At 40.2% G+C, this 22,405-nt stretch overlaps 1 protein-coding gene across 4 annotated transcripts in view; it reads right to left on the reverse strand.

Moving 5' to 3' along the window:
- Positions 1 to 22,405, reverse strand: part of AIMP1 (aminoacyl tRNA synthetase complex interacting multifunctional protein 1) — a 136,891-nt gene that overhangs the window by 29,563 nt on the left and 84,923 nt on the right. For 3 of the 4 annotated variants that reach the window (XR_011430339.1, XR_011430340.1, XR_011430338.1), the window contains exon 9: positions 11,398 to 11,604. The gene's annotated coding sequence lies outside the window, so the exon portion shown is untranslated. Of the gene's footprint in view, positions 1 to 10,970; positions 11,605 to 22,405 lie in introns of those variants that run through there. The other variant, XR_002803009.2, reaches the window with a different exon arrangement.

Here is a 22,405-nt window from a genome sequence, read left to right on the forward strand (position 1 = left end):
GGCAAATAAAGAAGGCAAGAAGAATAAAAAGGGAAAATATGGCTAAATCTATTTTCTTCTACCTATTTGAAAAAAATGCTACAAGACAATATTGCTAATGTGAAAAGTGTTTTCCTACTAATAAATACATAAAATCATTCAGTATAGAAAGTTAGAAAGTGGCATTCATAACTAGGACGCCTGATTGCAGTGGGCGTCAAATGGGATTTGCCACAGATGTGTCACAATGATACAGGGCCCTAAAACACAGGGATCCACGACAAGTGTTAGGAAGACTAAGTTAAAACCAGACTTCTTCATGGCAGGATTATTTAGAATCTTGAATATGTTCATACGCATTGCGAACTCTCAAAAGACAGATTTGAGTTTCACCATTTTCTAAACTTTTCTGGGTAAAGAATCACTTGTTTTTTGCTTTGGAGTATATCCAAGTACTAGTGTTCTACAAGAACATTTGGGGAAACACTGTTCTTATTCAATAGTTCCAGATAATTTTCCTTGAAGAAGCTTTTCAGCATCCTTTCTCACTCACTCTACCTGGATACATCATCACAAAAGGAAAGTAAACGTACAACCCAGGAAGCCGTCATATCCCTGAATGAGAACTTGCCCTCTTAATTATGAGTTAGATGTCACTTAATGTTGCCAACACAGCCAATGACTTCTTGTAAAACTTTTAGTGGTAGCAGTGGACTGAAAGTCCCAATCACAGCCTTTGTGAGTGCCAAAGCAACTTACAGAATCAAGGAGTATGGCGATGACGGTTGATTAAACGATCATTGGTAACACTGGCACATTATATAAAGAGGTCCTGGTGGACAAAGAATGTGTGGCACAGATTGGGTAGCTGTTCACCAAATTATTTCACTTTTTTCCTAGTCACAAAACTAGGGTACATTTCCCAGTCTCCTTTGCATTTGAATTCTATCATCTGACTAATTTCTAACTAATAAAATATGGACGAAACAATGTACATAACTTTCAGGCTTGGCCCCCAGACACCTCCTAGATGATCATCCACTCTCTCTCTTTCAGGAGTTGATGCCCAGAAAGGCTTGGAAGCCACGGATTAAAAATGAATCTTGCTCAGCCTGGGTCCCTGAAGAGCAGCAGGGAGCAGAGGGCACCCTCTACCGCCACTGCCCCTGACTGGACTTTACATGAACAGGGAGGAACGAAGTATATCAGGTCACCAAAATGTCAGGCCTGTTCCATTTGTAGCATCTGGCGTTACTTTAACTACCAGAGGAGGGGATAGGGTTGTTTGCAACCAAACGGTGGCCTTGCTAAATTTGGTTAAATTTCTTTCAAATTTTGTAACGGTACTTTGGTTTCTTCTTTTTCATAATTGCTCCATACCTTGTTTTTTTAATTTTCCTTATATTTGAAGAAGTAGTGAGGAAAAAAAAAAAAGCAAACTATGTGGAATCAGAAAGCCTGCCTTGAAATCTAAGCTACTTACTAGTCATTGATTTTGGATGGGCCACTGTCATTTAACTATCTCTGAATCAACTTTGACTTTTTGATTCCCTTTTCTGAAACATGCTGAGCCTTCTCACCCCCACACACTCCCCTAACGCATCCTCTTGTGCCTTTTTGACCCAGGCTTATCTCTTCTTATTTCTCTGGTGCAACTCACTAGTTTCGAATTATGGTAACACAACTCCACTATGGCGTTATCTCCATAATTATGTTTTCTCCCTTTAACTTACTCTTTCAAATCACTGGTTGTTAGGAAACTCCTCTATGGCTCTCCACCGTCTACTTTGTCTGGCTCCATGCCTGGTTCAGCCACACCCAGGACAGGTCCCCACAACTAAGGTGTGACCAATTTCCTAGCACCCAGTCAGGATACGGCGTCAAAATATGACAGCAGGACTCAAGTCCAGGCCTTCTGCTACCAAGAAAGTCCATATCCTGGGCCATAAAACAAACCATAACAAATTTTTTAAAAATTTAACAATACAGAATGTATTCTCTGACCATAATAGAATCAAACTACAAATCAATAACTGAAAACCAACAGGAAAATCTCTAAACAGGTGGAAATTAAACAACACATCTAAATAATCCATGGGTCAAAGAGAAAGTGTCAAATGAAAAATTTTTAAATGCATAGCACTGAATGAAAATGAAAATATAACATATAAAAATATATGAAATGTAGCTAAAGCAACAGCAACAAGAAAGATACTTTTAGCATTAAATGCTTACATTAGAAACAAGCAAAGATCACAAGTCAATAACTTAAGTTTCTAACTCAAAAAACTAGAAAAGGAAGAGCAAAATAAAGCAAGCAGAAGGAAGGAAACATTAAACAAGCAGAAGGAAGGAAATATTAAAGATAAGAGCAGAAATCAGTGAAACTGAAAATAAGTAAAACAATAACAATAGAGATCATCAATGGAACAAAAAGCTGGTTTTTCTTTTTAAATCAAGAAAATTGATAAACCTCTGGCAATACTGACAACATAAAAAGAGAGAAGTTACAAATCACCAATATAAAAAATGAAAGAGGGGATATCTCCACAGAGCCTGCAGCTGCCGAAAGCATAATAAGGGAATACTATGAAAGACTTTGTGCTCATAAATTTGGCAACTTAGAAGAAACTGATCAATTCCTTGAAAACCACAAACTACCAAAACACATCCAAGATAAAATATATAATCATAGTAGTCTTGTAATCATTAGATAAATAGACTTAATTTGTAATTTAAAAGCTTTCAAGAAAATGGTGTCCAGCTCACCAGAGAATTCTACCAAACACTTAAAGAAAAATTAACACCAATTTTACACAATATGTCCTAGAAAATTGAATAAGGGGAGAACACTTTCCAACTCATTTTACGAGGATGGTGTTACCATGATACTAACACCAGAACAGAAACAAAAACAAAAACAAAAGAAAGAACATTACTGACCAATGTATTTTGTGAACTTAGACATAAAAATTTTAACAAAGTACTAGCAAATTGTATCAAATAATTTATAGAAAGAATTATACTCCATGACCAAGTGGGATTTATTCCAGGTATTCAAGGCTGGTTCAACAATCAAAAATTAATCAATGAGGGGCCAGCCCAGAGGCATAACCGTTAAGTTCGTGTGCTCCACTTCAGTGGCCCAGGGTTTGCCAATTTGGAACCTGGGCACTGACCTACGCACCACTTATCAAGCCATGCTCTGGCAGGTGTCCCACATATAAAATAGAGGAAGATGGGCACAGATGTTAGCTCAGGGCCAATCTTCCTCAGCAAAAAGAGGAGTATTGGCAGCGAATGTTAGCTCAGGGCTAATCTTCCTCAAGAAAAAAAAGTTAAATCAATGAAATTCACCATTACAACAAGCTAAACAAGAAAAGTCATATGATCATATCAACTGATGCTAGAAAAGCATTTGACAACATCCAAAGATCCATTCATCATAAAAACTCCCAGCAAGTCAGGAATAAAGGAGAACTTCTTTAACTTGATAAAGAGCATCTTATAAACCTACATCATAATTAATAATGAAAGATCGAAATCTTTCCCCTAACACCAGGAACAATGCAAGGATGTCTGTTTCAGAACTCTTATTCAACATAATAGTGCAAATTCTAGCCACTAAAATTAGGCAAAAAGTAAGTAAAAGGAACATAGATTGAAAAGAAAGAGATAAAATATCCCTATTTGCATATAACATTATTGTCTACATAGAAAATTCCAAGAAGCCATCAATAAAACCAAACAACTCATTTAGCAAGGCTTTCGGATACAAGACCAACACACAAAAATCATTCCCATTTCTATATACTAACAATGAACATGAAGAAATAAAAACTAAAAACAGAATACTATAATCACTCCAAAGAAAATAAAATACTTAGATATACACTTACCAAGCATATACAGGAATTATGCTGAAAATTATAAAATACTAATTAAAAAAATCAAAAAGATCTTTTTTCTTTTTTTCCTAGTGTGTAGCCTCTCTTTTCATCCTCTGTATGTGATCTTTTACAATGTTTATGGCAGCTTAATTCATAACAGCCAAAAACTAGGAAAAAACTTGATATCATTCTATGGGTAAATGGTTGAACAAACTGTGGTACCATGTGCCACATGTACCATGTAATACTACTCAGCAATAAAAAGGAAAAACTATTGTTACTGACAATAGTTTGGGTGAATCTTCAAAGTTTCTGCCGAGTGAAAAAAAAAAATCAATCCCAAAAAATTACATACTGTATGATCCCCTGACACACAGACATATGTATACATATATGGATGCATATATATATATTTTTTAATGATAAAATTTTATAAAAAGAGAACAGATTAGTGGTTCCCAGGGATTAGAAACAGGATGGGGTGGGCTGAGGTGTGGGCAGAGAGGATATGAGGGAGATGGATGTGGTTATTAAAGGGCAACTAACCAGAAGTACCCTAGTGGTGATGGTATTGTTCTGTATCTCGACTGTGGTGTGGAACACAAAAGCTACATGTGCAATAAAATTATACAGAACTAGACTCATGCACACACAAGTGCAATAAAATTATACAGAACTAGATTCATGCACACGCAACAAGTGCAAATAAAACTAGTGAAACCTGAATAAGACCAGTGGATTGCATCAATATCAACATCCAGATTATGATATAATTTTGCAAGATGTTACCACTGCGTAAAGGATACACAGGCTCACTCTGCATTATTTCTTACAACTGCATGTGAATCTACAAGTTTCTCAATAAAAATTTCAATTTTAAAAAATGCACAACTTTGCTACCAAGAGTCACTGTTCCTCCATCACTATCACCAGCAACTCCTAGAGTGACCAACAAGTTTACCCAGGACTAAGGAATTTCCCAGGATGCAGCACATTAGATTTTAAAACTAGGACAGTCCCTATGTAGAAAACTCTAAAGATTCCACCAAAAAACCTTTTAGAACTTATAAAATTCAGCAAATCTGCAGGACATAAAATCAATATATAAAAATCAGTTGCATTTCTATACGCTAACAATGAACTACCCAAAAACAAAATTAAGAAAATTTTATTTACAATAGCATCAAAAAGAATAAAATACTTAGGAATAAATCTAACCAAAGAGGTGAGAGACTTGTGCACTAAAAAATACAAAAGATCACTGAAGGAAATTAAAGACACAAAAAAACGGAAAGAATCCTGTGTTCATGTATTAGAAGACTTGATAGTGCTAAGATGTCCACACAACCAAAGTTACCCACAGATTGAACACAATCCCTCTCAAAATTCCCACAGCATTTTTTCCAGAAATAGAAAAAACATAATGGAAAATCTTCAAGATGTTAGATTTGGCATTGATTTCTTGGATATGGCAACAAAAGCACAGGCAACAAAAGCAAAAAATAGACAAATGGGACAACATAAAACAAAAACTTTTGTGCATCAAAGGACACAATCAACAGAGTAAAAAGGCAACCTATGAAATGGGAGAAAAGATTTGAAATCATATACATCTGATAAGGGGTTAGTATCAAGAATATATAAAGAAATCCTACAACTCAAGAATAAAGAATGTAATAACCCAATTTAAAATTGGGCAAAAGACTTGACGTCTCTCTGAAGATGATATGGTAATGGCCAATAAGCATAAGAAAAGATGCACAACATCAATAATCATCAGAGAAATGAAAACTACAATGAGATATCATCTCATACCAAGTAGGGTGACTACTATCAAAAAGCAAAACATAACAAGTATTGGTGAGGATGAGGAGAAATTGGAACACTTGAACACTGTTGATGGGATTGTAACATGGTGCAACTGTTATGGAAAACAGTACAGAGTTTCTTCAAAAATCAAAAATAGAACTACCGTATGGTCCAGAGACCCCATTCCTGAGTATAGATCCAAAAGAACTGAGAGCAGAGTATTGAACAGATATTTGCACATCTATGTTCACAGCAGCACTATTCACAATAGCCGAGAGGCAGAAGCAACTCGAATGTCCACTGAGGGATGAATGGATTAAACAAAATGTGGTCTATCCACACAATGGAATATTATTCAGCCTTAAAAAGGAAGGAAATCCTGTCACATGCTTCAACATGGATGAAGCTTGAGGACATTACGATTAGTGAAATAAGCCAGTCACAAAAAGACAAGTACTGTGTGATTTCACTTGCATGAGGTATCTAAGGTAGTCACATGCATAGAGACAGAAGGCAGAGAGGTGGCTACCAGGGGCTGGCGTGGGGAGAAAAGTGGAGTTGTTGTTCAGTGGATACAGAGTTTCAGTTTGCAAGATGAAAAAGTTCTGGAGATGTGTTCCACAACAATGTGAATATATTTAATACTACTCTACTGTACACTTAAAAATGGTTAAGATGGCAAATTTTGTTATGTGTTTTCTACCACAATTGAAAAAAAAGACTGAAACAGTCCTGGGCAAACTGGAACAGGTTGGTCGCACTAGCACCCTCACCCTCAGCAAAAGGAACGTCACGAGGTAATTCCATACTGGGAATCGCAAACCCTCCTGGCCTTAGGCTCAGAGAATACTGCTCTCCTGCAAACTTGAGCACAGCACACTTTCCTTAGTCCCCCAGGACAGCTGGACGCCAGACTAAGAAAGGTTAAGGAAGACTTCACTGAAGTTTAGAATCGAAAGATGGAGGCTCTGCGTATGTTCTGTCCCTGAGATACACAAGGATAGGATGGGCTGAGTGGTCTCCACCCAGCAAGGTGTCGGATGAGACAGACTCTTTCATTTTTAGTGGTTGGTTGTACCCTTATTTCAAAAGACATTATCAACACATCTTTAGGAAAACCTAATTATCGCTGTCTGGTGTCCACAGGGATGTGGGGAATTAAGAGTTAGCTGGTGTGTCTACCCATGGGTCTGAGGGTTAAAGAGAGAAGAGTTCTCAGGAGTGTTGAATGACTGCCCAATTTTAAGGTGAATCCTCGGGCAAAGCTGTGAGAGCCAGGCCCCCCTCCCATGCTGACGTTCTCGCTCCACAGCCTCTCTTGGAGCCTCAGCGATTACGTTCTCTGCCTTACTGACCCGACAAAGATTTGCTGTAAGATTTAGCTAGGCTTCACCTTTGTGTAACTTTTCTGGGCCACCAGCCTTCTCCAGACAGAGCTGGTAGCTACTTCTTCCTCTCTGCTCTCCATGCTTTTGGATATGGTAGCTCTGTTGTTTAAAAAACAGACAGATGATAAATAGAGAGAGAAATGCATAGATAGATACATAAAACCTACATAAATATAGATATCCACTGGACTATGAACTCTTACAGAAAGAAGATTCTTTCTTGGTGATATTTTTACTCCTGACTCAAAAAATGATTGTTAAATGAATGAACACATGAATTCAAGAGGCGATTTGGAAGCAAAGAATCAAAGATGAGTGAAATTTCCTTCATAAAATTTCCCCCACACCTACTTTAGATATGACAATCGTTCTTAAATCCTCCCTTGCAGCTTTCCTCACAAATAAAATTAGTTTCAGTGGTCCTGAGGGCAAATTTTCCTAGGTGCATCCCATAGAGCCGAGCACGACTGGACACAGCAAATGAACACAGCTCCCCTCGCCACACCCTGTGACGGCACCCGTAACGTGGTGCCTTCTCCTTCATCTACGTTTTCCTTCCACGTTCCTTAAAATAAGTGGACCATAATATGAATTAATCACTTTCCAAATTTTTTGTCCCTAAAAAAATTAAAAGTATGGATTTAATTAGAAAGAACAAAAGAGAAAAGAAAAAATTTTCTCATTCTTTCAGAAGTTGAATATGACTTGAGAATTCCTTATACTCAAATGCCATATGCAGAAAAGTCGTTCCTTCAGGACTAGAGTTCTGTACCCTCTGAATCAGGTTAGGACTAACTGCTAGTGTTTTCTCTTAACCCTATGGAATCATTCTCTTAAAAATAAAATGCTTGGGCCGGCCCAGTGGTGTAGCGGTTAAGTTCGCACACTCCTCTTTGGCAGCCCAGGGTTTGCAGGTTCAGATCCCAGGCACAGACCTACACACCGCTCATCAAGCCATGCTGTGGTGGCATCCCACATAAAATAGAGGATGATTGGCACAGATGGTAGCCCAGCAACAATCTTCCCTTCACACACACAAAAAAAATTAAGAAAAAAAAATGAAATGGTATTAGAACCCTACTAGCAAGGTCCCAGGCAGGGACTTCTGAAATTTCACATTCTTGAAAATGAAACAGAATTGTATAGAAGCTTCAACTTGGAGGTTTTTTTTTACAAATCTACCACTTGTTATGGTAGATTTATGATCATGATGATGACCACAGACAATTCATTTAAACTATGTGAGCCTCTATTTCTTCATAAGTAAGAAGTATTTCTTCATAAATAACACAGGTTCATAGAATTATTATGAAAACTAAGAGATATAAAGTCTGTAGCACAGGACCCAGCACAATAGATGCATATTAAATTTTGTTTCCTGGGGGTGCCGGCCCTGTGGCCTAGTGGTTAAAGTTCTGTGTGCTCTGCTTCAGGAGCCCAGGGTTTGCAGGTTCGGATCCCAGGTGGGGTCCTGCTCCACTCATCAGCCATGCTGTGGAGGCATCCCACATACAAAGTGGCAGAAGATTGGCACAGATGTTAGCTCAGGGCTAATGTTCCTCAAGGGGAAAAAAAAAAGAGGAAGATTGGCAACAGATGTTAGCTCAGGGCGAATCTTCCTCACACACAAAAAAATTTATTTCCTTTCTCTTTGTTACCCTCTTGTGGTATTAAATTTAAGGTAAAATTTTACTAAAACTCAAGTGCTGAGAATAAAATTTCCCATTAAGAAAATGATTCACAGAAATATACTTGATCAACAGCTGACATAGGAACAAATATGTCATTTATCATTTTTCTTTTCTTGTCTTGACATGAATTGGCTAAAATAGTGCCATGCAGCCAACACCAATTTTTTTTATTACCACTCTTTTAAAAATGACTGACAGGATATTTTAGTTTATGTGTCAAGAAGAAAGAATAACTGGCTTTTCCAATTGACTGTCATGCTCCCAATCCATTTTCTAAAAGCCTGTCCAATTTGAATTTGTATTTTATTCATTTTGTCTTATAGCAGGAAAAAAGCTCTAATAAAATCAGTAACAACTTTCCTTTTGAGCTAAAAACTACTGTCCTTTGTCTTCTTACATTCTAGCGAAGGCTTATTAACTTCTCAGGCCTTGACTATAGTGTGTATTACCAATACTGGCCTCGAAAATAATCTGCTTCAGTGTGCACGGTAACATCAACTCACGACGATGTCAGGAGAGGGAAAGTGTGTGTGTGTGTACACACGGGCACATGCAGCCATGGGAAAATGGCATAGTTTTCTTGACCTAATTTTGGCAGCTTGAGAAGAAAACTGCTGGGGTTTGGAGTTGCTGCTCCAGGGAACTGAAGTGTGCTGAAGCTGACGCTTGGGCTTCTGAACCATTCTCTCTGGCAGTTACATATGTTCAGAAAATCATGGCTCTTTCTTGGCGAGACCACTTACAAATAATAGAAATAAACAAACTAAAAGAAATGACAATTCAACTAAATTAGAGAATATATAGTATTCATTTTTAAGAAAGTAAGGGAAATTTTTAAAAATTACCCTGAAAATCAACTATACATCAGATTTTTTTTATTGTGGTAACATTAGTTTATAACTTTATATAAATGTCAGGTGTACATGGTTATATATTTCGATTTCTGTGTAGGTTACATCATGCTCACCACCCAGAGGTGAACTGCCACCCAGCACCACACACATGAGCCTAGTCACCCCTTTCGCCCTCCTCCCTCTGGTGACCACCGATCCGATCTGTTTCTCTGTGTTTCCTTCTGGTTGTTTTTACAGCAGATTATTTTTTATGAAGAAGTGTGTCAGGGAAGTTACAGTTTCCTTTAGGATAAGGGGTAGTATGGTGACTTACTGTCTAATATCTAAAAGCGAGCTCTTTAAAATTGGACTGTCAGAGCTGATTGGTCAGGGTCCCACTTTCTAATGCGAAGTTCTATATTTGTTTTCTACCAGTAATATTGCCTCTCCTCCCATGCTTTTGTAGTTAAAGCAACAATAAAACATGTACAGGATCAGGGTCTGTCACTACCCTCTAATAGATCCTAAAAACTCAGTATGGATGTCTGTTTTTCATTCTGCATGTGCTCTGAATCCCAGAGAGTAAAGCCATATAACAGGGGACACACACCCTCCAAAATATGTTCAGAAGCCCACTGTTCCTCTCCCATCTTGACTGCAACTTCCTTCTAACTCTTCTTTTGTGCAAACCCCAGTGTAGTCGTGGATTTAATCCATGTCAGACTTGTTCTGAAACCAGACACGGCCATCCTGGCTCTGGACTGCTGCTCTAGTTACCTGGACGCCCAGGAAATGCTGTTGCTTCATCAGTTAACTGGCCCCAAAGGCTCCAAAAAAGCGATGGCTTTTTTTTTCAGTTCACAGGAGGGAAAACACTGCTACCAAATAGAATTTTCTCAATGTTTAGTTTTCCTCAGATACTTTTTCATATACCCTTACAGCCTACTATTTATCTACTGTGATAGCCGCATCACACTGATCCCTTTAGCCGTTCCTAGAACTACGGACACTTTCTCTTATACTCCTTTGTTGTTGCACTCACTAGTCCCTTTGCCTAAAATATCCCTTGCTCCTTCCTTACCTTCCCACCATTCTTGTTCTAGCAAAATCCTTCCCATCCTTCCAGTGACAGAATAGATGATGTTTAATCCCAGCCTCCTTTTCTGGCCATGCCTTCTATGACACCAGACTTGATTCAGATGTCCATCTCAGGTGCCTTCGTTGGACTAGGTGCACGCATCCGCTGTAGCATGACCCCTCTGTATTGTCACCACCTGCTTGCTATAGTTTTCAATAGGTGACAAATTCCAAGGCAGACACTGAGGGATAGTCTTCACGGTGCCCTCAAGAGCTAGCATTCATTCAGTAGCAGGGACATAGTGGTCTTAAGAGGTCTTTATTGAGTGGCATGAATGAGTGCTAACAGATGACAAAACAACAGAAGTAACAGCAGACAAATCTTAAAGAAAAAGCTGAAAACAATTATTGCGCCAGTTCAATAGCTTCTCTCTCCATAGATGCCTATGATTGTGATTTTTACACAGTATACAAATTGTATAATTATTTTCCCCATCCTTTTCCTGGAGAAAAAAACGCTCTAAATTTAATTTAAAACACAATTTCCTGGAATTCAACCACATAGATACGTTTTGCAAAGACTACCACCCCGTCCATCTCTTTTGCCTCCATCATCAGCTCTGTCCTGGGCACATTTCTTTCTGACTTGAGCTGCTTCTGTGACCTTTTAATACATAAGAAGTGACAGAAACAATGAGACTCTTTTACCTTCTTACCTCAGGCCTCTTACCTTCTTATGAGAAGATGTACTCTTACTCTTGTTCTCAACCTCAGCTGCAGTCTTCAGAAAGAAGAGGCTTCCAGGGTAAAACTAAGGGTTGGAGTTCTGTGAGATCGTCACCACAGGCGAGTAACACGCCTTCCTATCTTCTCTACTCCTCCAAGGAGCGAATTTCAAATAGGTCTCTGCATGTTGAGGATGCATGTTGTAATATGCCTTAAATAAAAGAGAGCAGTAAGTGTTATTGTTGTTTGTTCCTTTGGGGAAGAATTTATTTAAAGTTCAGTTTTTCTGTGTGAGCCTGGAGAATTCTCTTTAACTATTGTGAAAAGAGACTTTTATTGAAGTGCCCCTTTAGTTGACATTAACAATGGCTACCAATCTCACCCATTTAATGCACGCAAGAACTCTGACCTAGGGCACAAATAGCCATTAAGATGCCTGTGAAGGTCTAGAAAATTATTTCAGGAATGAGAATGGGAGTGGTGGTGGCAGTGGCAGTGGCGGTGCTGTGGTGGTAATGCTGACAGTGCTGGTGGCAATGGTAATATGGTAGTGGTAGTAACATGGTGACAGCAGTTGTAGAGGTAATGGTATTAGTGGTTGTCTTGGGTGGTGATAGTAAGAGTGGTGGTGGTGGTGGTGGCAGCAATGGTATTTGTGGTTGTTTGTAGTGGTGACGGCAATGGTGGTGGCAGCAATGGTATGTGTGGTTGTTTGAAGTGGTGACAGCAATGGTGGTGGCAGCAATGGTCACAGAACTCTTTCTGTTTAGTATGTTAGAGGCTCAGCACAAGACTAAGATGGGAGGCTTTTGAACAAGCCCCTGGCAACTCTTCTCCACGGATATCCAAGAGAAACTGAATAATCACTTAATACTAAGAAAAAGTCTTCCATTTATACAGAGGTAATATGGAGCCCAGAAATGTGGCTCAGGTCCTTTAGAATCATCTCTGCCTGAATGCCACTTGGCACCTGCCCTCCCCTGAGCCCTCAAACCACATGTATCACACTCTCATTCACCCCTTTCCTTTTTTGTGTATTTAAACCAAATGTCGTTTCCTCTGAGAAACCTCCTTGATAGCAACCCCACTGTAGTTCTCAGGGCTTCCCACTCATCAAGTCTTTATCATAGTTCTAGACTGCCTGCTTATCCGTCTCTCCAGCAAATAAAAAAGATCCTTGAAGACAGGCAAAAACCATGCTTTTTCATCCCTGTACTCCCAACATCTAGCACAGGGAGTGAAATCAATGTTCGTTGAACACCTGTGTGAGAGGAAGATTGACTTGTTCCTGTAAGACACCAGATTTCTTTGAAGGACTGGATCATGCCTTTTTCTTCTTAGGTTTCCCTGTCTGTCTTCCAGTGTTTTCTACATAGTAAGTTCTTCGTAATAGTGAAGGGAAAATAAATTCAAAAGATAGATTTAACATTCATTTGATGCACAAAGCAACACTGAAATAGGTAGAGATATTAATCTCCCAAGGTCCCAAGGTCTGTAACCTTCCTGAAACTCCATGGCGTTTCGATGCTGGTGAGCCCTAACTGTGTGAGAAGGGTGCTGACGTCCAAAGATGCCTCCCTTCAGCCACACGCCGTTTCAGGAGCGGAGCTCAGGTCAAGCCCAGGCCTTGTTAGGCCTTTTCTGCTTCTCCCTTCACAAAATCATGTTAACTTATACCTCATTCCTTTCTCTTCTTATGGGTCTTTTTTCATATGCAGTATAAAGTATTTCTAGAACAATTCTCCTCCAGCAAGACGTAGAATTAATAGTAGTTACACTATTTCTGTTTTTAGGACCCACCTCCTCTCCAGTTAAAGCAGGGGCAGTCACCTTAGAAAACAACACCTGCAAAAATCTAGAAAGAAATGATTTGGTCCAGATGGTAATGTTTGGCAGTTGCCAAAAGAGTCCTATGGCCAGAGCTTTAGGCCAAGTCAATTCCATCACACCTTTGCTTGGTGACAGGCTGAAAACAAGCATGATCAATCCCTAGAGTCATTCTGGTTTCTCTGATGCAGATTTTCACCCATTAGGGACCTAGTTCTGGAACCAGAGATCAAAACAACGGATCTTTATTATCCTTCACTGTTCCCTCTAACACTGCTTGCTCAAAGAAAAGGAGGTGAATGATTTCCAACTCGGGTTCAGCTCTCCTGAGAAGCTTGTGGTTTCATGAGTCTGAAAAAAGAACAGTGATTCCCAAGACAACTTTGTCTAATGGTGTTCATAGGATCCCCTGTCCCCAAAGCAGAGCTCTAAGAGCCATTCCTTCCAGGAGAACCGTTCAACCAGCAGCCAAGAGTCAACCTTGATAAATACGATTTTAATAAGTGCTAGAAAATCAGGAAATGCAGGCCCCTGGCTCTTGTGAGTTTTATCATAGTGAGTTCCCTACAGAGAGCTGGAGAAGAGCCAGGAATGTGTCGTCCTCTCCGTCAGAGCCCTGCAAAGCGTCGGTGTGGAAGGGACGTTCTCCCGTCAGGTACTACTGTATATCAAAGGTATCCCCCTCTTAGAGAAAAAGATGAAATTAATTCAAAAACAAAGAGAAGAGTCTGCAGCAACACTGGCAGATGATAAGGTTTATAAGCCAGCCCAAAGGTACTCGAAATCTACCATAAGGGAAACATCTGACAAAGAAAAATGTGTGCTGGCAACTTGTTTGATTGTAATTTCAGTGAAAAATTGAAACCATACTTCCATGGGATTAAGCTTCCCTCACTCACCAGAAAGAGGTCCCTGTTAACAAGTATGGAGCACGTTAGCATCCCCCGCATTCTCCTTCGGGCTGCTTGCCCATAAGTTTACATTGGGAGTTTGAGACAGGAGAAACCTCCTCAATGTGGCCAGAGGTGGTAGAGTTGGTTTTTAATACGTTGCGGACTAAAGTGGTTGCAATGGCAGCAAAAGTAAACATATGCCTTGCGGATGCAATATTAATTAGGGGAATAAATAAGTCCAAAGGGGTTCCCTTCAGAGAGATAATAAGACTCTCTTGAAGGTATGCAAAAGAGGCCCATAGTTTACCTGTCATGGTGTAACGATGCCGAATAGGGGGAAGACACTTTAATTTTCCCAGTGGGTGTGTATCTTTATTTTTCTCATTCACAAGAGAGTAGGCTAGGGAAAATGGTCATGCTTATGGTTTGCAAAAGAACAAATGTTTGTTAAGAAAAAGCAACGCACTAGAACTGGAGAGGTCCTTCACAGTATGTGTTTGCAAAGAATACCAGAACTGCTTACAGCATGTAAAGATGCCACAGAGTCAGTCAGAGCAGTGATAATGCGTTTAAAAACGAATGAGCTCAAGAGCAGTATACGGCGAATACGGCTAACAGTTTAGCAAATGCAAGGGCTGGAAGAAGGAATTATTTTGTCCACATTTTCATTTATTTATTTTCACCAGGACTGTTGCCTTTCCTGCATTACAGTCCCCATCTGCCTCTGTCACAGTGCTCTGACCATCCAGAGAAAGATGGATATTGACCTCCTGGGACTAGGTGTTTCACAAAAAAAATCAATCCTTGGGACAGAGAAAGGATTCTCTACTCTGATGAAGTTATTTCACTATATAAAGTACTGAATTATTTCGGAATGTTTGTAAGAGAAACACACATCTGGTGAGAGGAAGGAGAATGCATCTGAAGTTTAATCCCTTATGAAAGGGCCTCAGCCAAAGAATCTTCTATAGAGCGTGTGATGAAATACACTTTCCCTAGGTAGCTCTAATTATGCAGAAAAATGTCTAATGCTGCCTTGCCATGTCTACATTTTATGTAAGTTCCCAAGGGCAGGAGCCATGTCTTTTAAACTTTGACTCTATTACCTGGTATAAGATCGATGCTTAGTAGAGTTAAATAAAATACCCGTTATAGAAACTCTGCTTTCATACAGTTCAAGAGAAAGCATGTAAAAATAAGAAGCCAAGAAAAGGTCAGTAAGCTTGCCATAATCAAAGAAAAAGCAGCTAGGTTTTAGATATTACATCAAGCCTAATTCCAGCTCCACGAAGGTCAATCCAGACCTGCTTGCCTTATTCATTTCTTCCATCAGGTGGTCTGATGGCTTGAAATTATCACTTTATTTCCAAAGAGGCTAAGTTACTATGAGTGTGGGCACTAGGACAACTCACGCCAATAATTCCAACAGCTTTCTGCCCGCACAGCACCTCGTCCGGCCATAGTGGAAACGAGAAATAATTAATCACATACCTCTGAATGTACAAAGGTAAAAGTTATGCAGGGCCAAAGATCCTGTATGTGTCTGTCTATCTCATCCGACTTTATTTAGAAACTATTCTTCAAAGAAGGAGGGGCTATTCTTCCACATCTTTATTGGTCCCAGAATGCAGGGCACAGGCCTTGGTAGGAGGCAGTTTCTATTATAAATGGCCAAAGGGAGAGTCTCTTGCCTCTGTGAAGAGCCATGACAGCTCTACTAGCTTACGATGTTGCCTGGGGGCAAACAGACGAGTGAAAACTCTGTTACCTTAGATAACTGAAACCAAGGAAAAGGGCTATTTTACAAAAGTTCTGTTTTTCCAATGTACTAAAGAGCAAACTGAAGAAATGGAAAAAGTCAGAAACACACAGAATACATGGTCTCAAAATGTGAGTCCTGGATCAGCATCATCACCATCATCAGGGAACCAGCGCCAAACGCAAATTCTTGGGCCTCTTCCCGACCTGCCGAATTAGAAGCTCTGGGCTGCAGCCGCTTTGTCACATCCTCTAGATGGTTCTGAAACATGCTAAAATTTGAGACCCACTGCTGGAGACTAAGGATGAGTGCAGAGAAGGGGACCTGGGGAACAAAATGCCTGCCAGATGGTGAGGGTTTGAGAAAACAGCAGTAGCAAAAAGGTGGAACAATATAGAGGACAGCTGCAGACAGTGGGCTGACTCATAAAAAACACTTTAAAACTGTAATCAAAGGCACATCCAGCCTGATCTACGAGACTTCTCTCACAGCATCCAGTACCTTTTGAACTTCTGCTTCAGTACTGAGTGAGACCCAAAGTTTTAGAATTAGGAGGAAAATGACATTTTACTTATTTAGGGACTATATCTAAATAAATATCAAGTATTAGAAACAAAATAAAGATCAAGTAAACCTGAAGGTCAGTTTGGGGAAGACTCAAGATATTTTTCTTAACAGATTCTAGTTTAGTATCAATAATCCTTCTCCATAAGTGAATAGCTTTAAACTATAAGATAGAGTTTTAGTTAGGGAGAGCTGTTCAGCAATGGGATGGTTGACACAGATAAAGTACACAATCTTTCTCTTGGAGATCTTAAATTGATTCGTATCTTCTGGGATGGTTTACTAGCAATCCAATTAAATGGCAAAGAGATACATTACTTTTAAATTTATCTTCTGATCTCAGTCCATGAGTTCATAAATATAATTTTCATAAAAACGTTTATTTCCCAGCCCAATATAATTTGGGAATAAACAGGTCTTTTCCTTCCAAAGAGAGCCCAAAAAGTATTAGATGGTTGCTGAGGGAACAAGCATTTAAGAGACAGAAAATATATTTTCAAGGAGTTTTAATGTCTAAGTGCTTGAATTAGAAGACTTAAGTCTTACTCCATCTTTTTCTGGCTGTTTTCTTGAGAAAAGTCCCTTAACCTTTCAAAGACACATTCCTTATTTTTAATATGAATATAATCAGTCTTTTCTCAAAAGGTTACGAGCTTAGATGGGATAATGCATAGCAAAGTCTTGATAAAGTTTAGTTTGTGTGCTATATGAACAAAAGGTATGACTTTTAAAAATCTAGAACATTCATCTGCTTTAAAATGTGTCCTTTCAGAGTCACTTAACATAGGAATCTTTGAAGTATATATTGCCAAGATACACAATATTCCCTGAGGAATCTTTAATTTTTTGCCAGTGAATTAAAATTTTTACTTTCTGTTTAATATAGTGGAAGCTTAGTTTCTTCTGAATACCTTAGAAAAGTTTAATTTTTTTTTTTTACATATTAAGTTTACTGGAAGTTATCATTCATTAAGACTAGCCAAAAATGACCCTGGTGAGTATTGTTTGGGATTGTGTTACTACAGGGAGCAATTGTAGAGGGAAATCCCCAGCCTTCCATGTTCACTTACGAACTTATAGCCCAAAATAGAGATGCTCAAAGAGCTGTTTTGCAAACTCTCTGTCCTTCCAATATGTCAAAAGGCCAGGATGATGTGGCCTCTGGGAAAAGAAGACATTTCGGGAGCTGTAAACAGAACAGCAGCCTAACTGCTCAGGCGACCTGGTTCCAGGCTGATCATCACACACAGATTTGCCAACAAGAGCGAAGGGCTGAAGATGCAACACAGCTGAGAAACGAGTTGACGTGATGAACTTTCGTGTGATGTTCAGAATACAATGAAATACAAGGAGACCTGAGAGATTCATTGAGATCTATTAAGCTTTTACCACTCTTTAGTCCCTAAAGACAAGAATCTAGTTATCTGAAAAATGTGACATACAATCTGGTTCACTCATTCTTCCAATGCTATTGCGACTTCTAGGAGGAACGCTGCTCCCTGCCCTGTTGTGCTGGTGGCAATATTTGATGAAATGTTCTATTTAAGAGGGATGTGCTGGGGGGAGGGTAATTCTCCTCAAATAGCCTAACATTTCTATGAAATCCTGGCTTTGTAGTCTATGCTGTGGAATTTTACAGAGAAGAAGGATTTTTTTACATTGGGAGAAAATCCAGAATAAAGAGACTTGGGAAATAGGATTTGCTTCACTCCGCAGGGACAGCGGCAGAGCTTTCCACGTGCTGAGCGCTCTCTCTTAAGTGGTCACATATGGCTTGCATCTGTTCATCTCTTGAGCACCCTATATAGTTAGCATTTCATTGCTTAGTGAATTGCCCATTAGTTTTAATTATACAAGAAAAACACCTTTCCAAAATGGCACCTTTTGTGTTGTGAGCCCTGGATCCGTCACTAAGGCAGACCATTCCGCGGCTGTTTCATATAATGGGAACCTCCTGAGAAGAGTGCTAATAATCTGACCCCACTTACCTCATTCAATAAATATTCATCGCACACATATTAGGCTAGATGCTGGATACTTCTTCTTAGTTCTCTCTCCAATTCTCACTGTTCATTGAACATTCACTCTGCACTGATATTCCTTTGACTATTAATTGGAAATTTTCAAAAAGATCATCAATTTCTACTTAAAACACTACTATTTATTTATGCCCCCTAAGTGGAAATAACACAAGATGAAGAGGAGGGAGCCTGGGTTCTAGTCACAGTTCTGCCACCAGCTGATCTTAGCCAAGTCCCTCAACCTCCGTGGGCCTGGAGCTCTCCTGAGTGAAGTAAGCAGTTGGACTGGAAAACCACTAAGGTCCTGCCCGTTTAGGACTTGTGGGTTCTTCCAAGAACAGTGCATTGTCATGACGTAATGGGAAATCTCTGCCTCCAACGGCAATTAGGCTCCTGACAATTCCCACGCAATATTTTGATTTCAGCATTCACTGACCGAGAGGAGGCATGGATCACTTGGGGTGAGCACCACAGCCATAGACTCAGGAATTATTTTATCATAATCTATGACAACTACTTCCTCCATGTCCGATGTCAACTCAATGTCTCACCTGAAGGTTAACTGTTCTGAGGTCTGACTGTCAGCTGCACACAGTCTGGTCGAACCTCTGATGGCAGGCTCCAGCTGTCGCCAGAGAAGCCCGTTAAAAAATGTCTGAATCCTGGAGGTTGACTTTGGGGCTTTCCGATCCAGAGGGAGGTATCAAATATTATGTGGATCAGGCAGTAAAACCCTTCCCAGCATAGTCAGGTTTCCACTGTAATTGTGACGGTATAAACTGGATAGTAGCTGCCTCAGTGCTCTGTGCCTCCATCTGGAAGCCTAGAATGGTCCAAAAGGCCCAAGGGGAGCGAACTTTTGAGGCTCTCCCAACTGCAGAGCACACAGCTGCCCCACCCCTCGCAGGCTGCACACAGCTGCTCACTGCCTGCTTACCCTGCGCAGAACTTCTCCTGACGTATACTAAGTCAGCTGCTCTCGGATTGCGCGGCCAGAGAGAAACTGAGAGGGGGACAGAAAAGTGAGAGAGAGGGGAACAGGGTCATCATGTCCTGTGTCCCCAAGGGGTCATCATCTGGGTAAGTTTGAGAGTTCTTTCAGGACTCTCTACAGATTCCCTGCATCTCTCAGGATGAGGGACGTGGTCCTCATTATGCTCAACAACAATGGCTGCAGCAAGACGGAAATCAGGTCTGTTCCTTGTTCAAGTCCCGGGAGAGGAATTTAGTCCTAGTCTCCTCCTCGCCTCTCACAGGCCGTCCACCCAGGGCCCTTCCCATGGCTCAGGCTCGCCCTCCCTCCTGATTCAGAGTCTGCCTGAGTGCCTGTCCCTCTCCATGTCTGGGTGTGCTTCTATCTGTGTACTCTCCCTATGGCTCCGTGTGTGTCAAGTGTGTCTCTGCTCTCTGCCTCTGATTTCCTTTCAGTCTCTCTGGGTCTGTGACGATGTGTGTTTCTGTGTTTCTATTTCTCTCTCCCAGCCTCTTCCCCAAACCATTCCTAATCAAGTAGAAAATAAAACAAATTTAACGTTTCTGAAAACACATCAACCACCGATATTTTTACCAATTGCGCTCTTAAAAGTTACAGTGTCAATACAAATGAATATTGAAAAGGAAAATCGATGGATGTGCTTTCTTCTTGGTGTCTTCCATTAACGAAGGGGTCAGGGAAGATCTGGGAATTCTCTTCTCAGCTTGGGAACGTGTAGTTGGGAGGGCTCGGATGACGGCCAGCAGGGATCCCCAATTGGGCCTCAGCCCCTGGAACCCCTGAAGATGACACTCAGCCCTGGGAGTGATCGTGTGGGCTCAGCTGCAGCCCGCTCACCTCCCACGGAGCGCGCTCCTCCAGGGCTGGTGCTCATCTCTGCTCTGGGACGCTTCCAGAGGGGGTTTTTACTAAGGCAGCAAAACGGACTTGTGGAGATGGCGAGCTTTAGAAATTAAAAGACCTAGATTCATAATCCTCGCTCTGCCTCCTGCTCTGTGGCACTGAAGTTTTCACCTAATTTGTCCTCTTTTTCTTTATATAGGAGTGGAGAGGACACTAACCTGCCTTATGAGCATTTCAAGATTCTTGGGACAGAGAAACGACAATGCATCATGTATGGGTTATTGCTTTTTGTGTTTGTTTAGTTTGGTTTGGTCTTTTTGTTTATTAATTCTGAGGTGCAGTAGCTCTCAACTGAAGCAATTTCGTTTCCCAAGGGACATTTGGCAATGTCTGGAGACAATTTTGGTTCTCACACTGGAGGGGCATTACTGGAATCAACTGGATAGAAGCCAAGGATGCTGCTAACATCCTACGACGCACAGAGCGCCCTGCCACAGCAAAGAACCATCTGTTCCAAGCAAGACCAACGGTGCCGAGGGTGAGAGACCCTGGTTGAGAATGATCACCCTTACAGATTAGGCTTATTATTGTTTCAGCATGCTATTTTCCTTATTTTTTTAACATCCCTTTTCTATAAATGTACTTTACATATTTTATGTCCTTGGCACACCTATGAGGACATTTCATGCCCTAAGCAAGGGAAGCTGGCCACTGCCTATCCTTTGGCCTTCCAGCCCCTTCATGTCCGTCCCTTTGATGAAGCCTTGGGCAGTAAAGATAACACACCAGATGAAGTCATGCAAAGATTCAGAAGCCCAAATTCCTCCTCACAATATAGCAATTACAGGCCCAGCAACAACATAGCTAAGTTTATTCATTCCACCATTTGAAAATGATTAATTAATTTGGGCAAGGCACTAAGATAAGCACTGGGGAGACAGATTTAAAATAAATCCAGATATGATCTCTGCCCCCACGAATTGACAGTTAAGTAGGAAAAACAGAATGTAAACCAAAAAAATCACACAAATAAATATATAACTACAAATTATAATAAGCGCAATAAACGACAAGAAATAGACTCTAAGAATGAAAATAACTGAAGGACCCTTCTGGAAAAGGTGGGAAAGGGGTGAGAAGGGTCAAGGAAGCCTCTCTGACTGACAGCTGAGCTGTGACCTGAGGGAAGGCAGGAGTCAGCCAGGCTGGGAACCTTTGGAGGACAAGGAGGAGCAGGTGGCAGGGTCCTACGGTCAGAACAAGCTCGAGCCATTTAAACACTTGAGATTTTGGGATATCTTTGTCTCCTTGTTTTGCATCATCCAAATTCTTTATGAAAACCGCCAACTGCAAATGGCTACATTTTTCATTTTTTTCAGACAATCTCACAAATTGATAAGGATTCACTCACTGCTATTTTTCTCCTTGTTTGGAAAATATGTAATCAAGGTAAGTATATTAATGAAGGTGATATGATTATGAATAATAAATCCAAAATAAAGGAATTTAGAGGCTACAAAATTGTCTAGCTAGAAGACAATTTTACAGTTGAAAACAAAGAAATAAGTGACTTGCATGAACATCACTTCTGAAGTTATCTGTAGGGCTAGGACTAGAACCAAGGTCTCCTGACTCCTAGTCATCATCTTGTCCTTATTTGGGATGCAGCCCCCAAATATTGCCGTAGCATCATGAAATGCCACAAAGCGTTTCTACCAAATGTCTCATGTTGCCAAAATCAGAGACTGATACTGTTATATATTGGCCACCAGTCTGATCCACTGTGGAATTTTTTTTTAATTGTTTTTACTCAAAGACTAATAAACAAATTAACCAAGCAGGAGATCCTCTTCAAATAAAAAGGTCAAAATATGACCAGATTAATAAATATTGAATTTTACTTTTTAATGGACAAAATAATATACAGAAGAAAATATATTTTAAAAAATTTCTTATGTGTGCTAGATGTATTTCATTTGGACTTTTAGATCCACTCTTCACCCTTCTTAAACTTGCTTATGCAAGGTGCAGGGGTGGGGGAGGTGGTAGCAGAGCTGGTTTGTGTACACTACATCAGCAGGTTGCCCTCTGGCGTTTGGTTGGGTTTGATC

Source organism: Equus caballus, chromosome 2, assembly GCF_041296265.1.
Source record: "Equus caballus isolate H_3958 breed thoroughbred chromosome 2, TB-T2T, whole genome shotgun sequence".
NCBI lineage: Eukaryota > Metazoa > Chordata > Mammalia > Perissodactyla > Equidae > Equus > Equus caballus.